This window comes from Salvelinus fontinalis, chromosome 33 (genome assembly GCF_029448725.1).
Source record: "Salvelinus fontinalis isolate EN_2023a chromosome 33, ASM2944872v1, whole genome shotgun sequence".
NCBI lineage: Eukaryota > Metazoa > Chordata > Actinopteri > Salmoniformes > Salmonidae > Salvelinus > Salvelinus fontinalis.
This window is the reverse complement of record NC_074697.1, coordinates 17957287-17963286: the sequence shown is the minus strand read 5'-3', so window position 1 is coordinate 17963286 and position 6000 is coordinate 17957287.

The window sequence follows — 6000 nt, the reverse complement described above, 5'->3', positions numbered from 1 at the left end:
GAGAGGAGGGGAGGGGTGGAAGACTAACAAATGTGTAGTAAGATCATTCATCACTGTCTGCATATATCATATCTCTAGTCGGAGGTCATTAGTGGGTGGAACAACACATCTCTCAGATTGATGTAGCATCTCAGCTTTACATTCAGTAACACTCTGTCTAGACTCAGAGAGGTTAGAATGCAGCTCCACAGAGAGGTTAGAATGCAGCTCCACAGAACTGCTACTGGTGGACCACATGCAGCTCTTCACTCTTTGAGGAAAGTGACACTCTACAGAGTCATCCTAATAGATTTCCATGTTGAAAGCTAATATATACAGCAAGTAGGGTATCCATTATTTATTAGTCGGCAGCCCAAAAGTAACATCTCTTTGAACCCGGTCAAATGTTAGTGGCTGTTGGAGGCATCATACATTGATTATAGCTTTGAGCAGATACCGTTTTCTGTCCTCACCAGACCTATCTAAGAGCAGAGATTACATTCATGAAAAATGGATTGTGTCGGTCTACAAGGCAAAGTGGAGGAGAGCCGTTGTGTAAAATGCCCTGGTTGCATCCTAAAGTCATGATGAATTGATTTCTCCCAATCTGTTACCCATCTCAGTCAGTGGTGACGTTAATATTCAAACATCCCAGCAGGCTGTAGGCCAGTTCCCAGTCTTATTCAAATCTGTCCTGAACACAACACACCACCCTCGGCACCTCTGGCTGTGAGAATGATAACCCTCCTGTTTGAAGAGGGCAGTGCAATAGCAATACATCTAGAGCTCTTTCTCTGTGATGTCACCACATGAAACACATCTCCTATTCTCTAATAGTGCGATTACATTTAGATTATCCTCCCTTATCTCACCTCATTTGCTCATATTGTGTATAGACTTATTTTTCTACTGTATTATTGACTGTATGTTTGTTTTACTCCATGTGTACCTCTGTGTTGTTGTATGTGTCGAACTGCTTTGCTTTATCTTGTAAATGAGAACTTGTTCTCAACTTGCCTACCTGGTTAAATAAAGGTGAAATAAAATAAATAAAAATGATGTGTGTGGGTTAGTTTAAATTCATATGCCTGTTTTTCTGTCTGTCACACATCACACACACATCCAAGGAAACACACTCATCCAAGGAAACACACACATCCATGGAAACACACACATCCATGGAAACACACACATCCATGGAAACACACACATCCATGGAAACAAACAAACTAACACCCGTCTGTCTTTCCTATACACTGTTAGGCTTTAATCCTTTTACTCATCCTTGGTCACTTCTTGAAAATAGCAAGGGGGGTTTGTTCATGTGTATAAGTGGTCTGACTGACCCTCACCGTGAACTTTGGAAAGGCCAGCTGTTCCCCTTTACAGGATGACTGAAGAGACTGGTCTCCCAGACACACATTGATTAGAGAAGCATTAATCAATCCCAGGGATTATCCCTGGCATGGAAAAGGCTGCTTTCTATAGCAAACCAATTACACTTTTTATGGGATGGGAAGGTTATCTGGCTAGATGAGCAATCCGTTTCAATCATTGACACTCGAGGTCTGGAGACACATGCAAGGGAAGTGGAGAGGAGAAGAACGGGTCATTCTGGATGGAGGGGTGAAAGGAAGAGAGGGGTGAAGGGAAGAGGAGATGAATGGATCGTTCTGGATGGAGGGGTGAAGGGAAGAGGAGAAGAACGGGTCGTTCTGGATGGAGGGGTGAAGGGAAGAGGAGAAGAACGGGTCGTTCTGGATGGAGGGGTGAAGGATGGAGGGGTGAAGGGAAGAGGAGAAGAATGGGTCGTTCTGGATGGAGGGGTGAAGGGAAGAGGAGATGAATGGGTCGTTCTGGATGGAGGGGTGAAGGATGGAGGGGTGAAGGGAAGAGGAGAAGAACGGGTCGTTCTGGATGGAGGGGTGAAGGGAAGAGGAGAAGAACGGGTCATTCTGGATGGAGGGGTGAAGGGAAGAGGAGAAGAACGGGTCATTCTGGATGGAGGGGTGAAGGGAAGAGGAGAAGAACGGGTCGTTCTGGATGGAGGGGTGAAGGATGGAGGGGTGAAGGGAAGAGGAGAAGAATGGGTCGTTCTGGATGGAGGGGTGAAGGGAAGAGGAGAGGAATGGATCGTTCTGGATGGAGGGGTGAAGGGAAGAGGAGAAGAACGGGTCATTCTGGATGGAGGGGTGAAGGGAAGAGGAGAAGAACGGGTCATTCTGGATGGAGGGGTGAAGGGAAGAGGAGAAGAACGGGTCGTTCTGGATGGAGGGGTGAAGGATGGAGGGGTGAAGGGAAGAGGAGAAGAATGGGTCGTTCTGGATGGAGGGGTGAAGGATGGAGGGGTGAAGGGAAGAGGAGAAGAACGGGTCATTCTGGATGGAGGGGTGAAGGGAAGAGGAGAAGAACGGGTCGTTCTGGATGGAGGGGTGAAGGATGGAGGGGTGAAGGGAAGAGGAGAAGAATGGATCGTTCTGGATGGAGGGGTGAAGGGAAGAGGAGAGGAATGGATCGTTCTGGATGGAGGGGTGAAGGGAAGAGGAGAAGAACGGGTCATTCTGGATGGAGGGGTGAAGGGAAGAGGAGAAGAACGGGTCGTTCTGGATGGAGGGGTGAAGGATGGAGGGGTGAAGGGAAGAGGAGAAGAATGGGTCGTTCTGGATGGAGGGGTGAAGGGAAGAGGAGATGAATGGGTCGTTCTGGATGGAGGGGTGAAGGATGGAGGGGTGAAGGGAAGAGGAGAAGAACGGGTCGTTCTGGATGGAGGGGTGAAGGGAAGAGGAGAAGAACGGGTCGTTCTGGATGGAGGGGTGAAGGGAAGAGGAGAAGAACGGGTCGTTCTGGATGGAGGGGTGAAGGGAAGAGGAGAAGAATGGGTCGTTCTGGATGGAGGGGTGAAGGATGGAGGGGTGAATGTAAGAGGAGAATAACAGGTCGTTCTGGATGGAGGGATGAAGGGAAGAGGAGAAGAATGGGTCATTCTGGATGGAGGGGTGAAGGATGGAGGGGTGAAGGGAAGAGGAGAGGAGAAGAATGAGTCTTTCTATATGGAGGGGTCCAGGGAAGGCGGGAGGAGAAGAACGGGTCATTCTGGATGGAGGGGTGAATGATGGAGGGGTGAAGGGCAGAAGAGAGGAGAAGAATGGGTCGTTCTGGATGGAGAGGGGGGGGGCATATGGATGGAGAGGTGAAGTGTCATATGGATGGAGAGGTGAAGGGTGGAGGGTTGTTTTGGATGGAGAGGTGAAGTGTCATATGGATGGAGAGGTGAAGGGTGGAGGGGTGTTTTGGATGGAGAGGTGAAGGTTCATATGGATGGAGAGGTGAAGTGTCATATGGATGGAGAGGTGAAGGGTGGAGGGGTGTTTTGAATGGAGAGTTGAAGGGTCATATGGATGGAGAGGTGAAGGGGCATATGGATGGAGAGGTGAAGGGGCATATGGATGAAGAGGAGAAGGGTGGAGGGGTGTTTTCAATGGAGAGGTGAAGGGTCATATGGATGGAGAGGTGAAGGGGCATATGGATGGAGAGGGGAGGGGGATATGGATGAAGAGGAGAAGGGTGGAAGGGTGTTTTGGATGGAGAGGTGAAGGGTCATATGGATGGAGAGGTGAAGTTACATATGGATGGAGAGGTGAAGGGTCATTTGGATGGAGAGGAGAAGGGTCATATGGATGGGGAGGTGAAGGGTGGAGGGGTTTTTTCGATGGAGAGGTGAAGGGCGGAGGGGTGTTTTGGATGGAGAGGTGAAGGGTGGAGGGGTGTTTTGGATGGAGAGGTGAAGGGTCATATAGATGGAGAGGTGAAGGGGCATATGGATGGAGAGGTGAAGGGTGGAGGGGTTTTTTCGATGGAGAGGTGAAGGGCGGAGGGGTGTTTTGGATGGAGAGGTGAAGGGTGGAGGGGTGTTTTGGATGGAGAGGTGGAGGGGTGTTTTGGATGGAGAGGTGAAGGGTCATATGGATGGAGAGGTGAAGGGTCATATGGATGGGGAGGTGAAGGGTGGAGGGGTTTTTTCGATGGAGAGGTGAAGGGCGGAGGGGTGTTTTGGATGGAGAGGTGAAGGGTGGAGGGGTGTTTTGGATGGAGAGGTGAAGGGTCATATAGATGGAGAGGTGAAGGGGCATATGGATGGAGAGGAGAAGGGTGGAGGGGTGTTTTGGCTGGAGAGGTGAAGGGGCATATGGATGGAGAGGTGAAGGGTGAAGGGTCAGATGGATGGAGAGGTGAAGGGTCATATGGAAGGAGAGGTGAAGGGGAATCTGGATGAAGAGGAGAAGGGTGGAGGGGTGTTTTGGCTGGAGAGGTGAAGGGTCAAATGGATGGAGAGTTGAAGGGTCATATGAATGGAGAGGTGGAGGGGTGTTTTGGATGGAGAGGTGAAGGGTCATATGGATGGAGAGGAGAAGGGTGGAGGGGTGTTTTAGATGGAGAGGTGAAGGGTCATATGGATGGAGAGGTGAAGGGGCATATGGATGGAGAGGAGAAGGATGGAGGGGTGTTTTGGCTGGAGAGGTGAAGGGGCATATGGATGGAGAGGAGAAGGGTGGAGGGGTGTTTTGGATGGAGAGGTGAAGGGTCATATGGATGGAGAGGTGAAGGGGCATATGGATGGAGAGGAGAAGGGTGGAGGGGTGTTTTGGCTGGAGAGGTGAAGGGTCATATAGATGGAGAGGTGAAGGGGCATATGGATGGAGAGGAGAAGGGTGGAGGGGTGTTTTGGCTGGAGAGGTGAAGGGGCATATGGATGGAGAGGTGAAGGGTGAAGGGTCATATGGATGGAGAGGTGAAGGGTCATATGGAAGGAGAGGTGAAGGGGAATCTGGATGAAGAGGAGAAGGGTGGAGGGGTGTTTTGGCTGGAGAGGTGAAGGGTCAAATGGATGGAGAGTTGAAGGGTGGAGGGGTGTTTTGGATGGAGAGGTGAAGGGACATATGGATGGAGAGTTGAAGGGTCATATGGATGGAGAGCTGAAGGGGCATATAGATTGAGAGGTGAAGGGTCATATGGATGGAGAGGTGAAGGGGCATATGGATGGAGAGGTGAAGGGTCATATGGATGGAGAGGTGAAGGGGCATATGGATAGAGAGGTGAAGGGTCATATGGATAGAGTAGAAGGGTCATATGGATAGAGAGGTGAAGGGTGGAGGGGTGTTTTGAATGGAGAGTTGAAGGGTCATATGGATGGAGAGGTGAAGGGGCATATGGATGGAGAGGTGAAGGGGCATATGGATGAAGAGGAGAAGGGTGGAGGGGTGTTTTCAATGGAGAGGTGAAGGGTCATATGGATGGAGAGGTGAAGGGGCATATGGATGGAGAGGGGAGGGGGATATGGATGAAGAGGAGAAGGGTGGAAGGGTGTTTTGGATGGAGAGGTGAAGGGTCATATGGATGGAGAGGTGAAGTTACATATGGATGGAGAGGTGAAGGGTCATTTGGATGGAGAGGAGAAGGGTGTAGGGGTGTTTTGGATGGAGAGGTGGAGGGGTGTTTTGGATGGAGAGGTGAAGGGTCATATGGATGGAGAGGTGAAGGGTCATATGGATGGGGAGGTGAAGGGTGGAGGGGTTTTTTCGATGGAGAGGTGAAGGGCGGAGGGGTGTTTTGGATGGAGAGGTGAAGGGTGGAGGGGTGTTTTGGATGGAGAGGTGAAGGGTCATATAGATGGAGAGGTGAAGGGGCATATGGATGGAGAGGAGAAGGGTGGAGGGGTGTTTTGGCTGGAGAGGTGAAGGGGCATATGGATGGAGAGGTGAAGGGTGAAGGGTCAGATGGATGGAGAGGTGAAGGGTCATATGGAAGGAGAGGTGAAGGGGAATCTGGATGAAGAGGAGAAGGGTGGAGGGGTGTTTTGGCTGGAGAGGTGAAGGGTCAAATGGATGGAGAGTTGAAGGGTCATATGAATGGAGAGGTGGAGGGGTGTTTTGGATGGAGAGGTGAAGGGTCATATGGATGGAGAGGAGAAGGGTGGAGGGGTGTTTTAGATGGAGAGGTGAAGGGTCATATGGATGGAGAGGT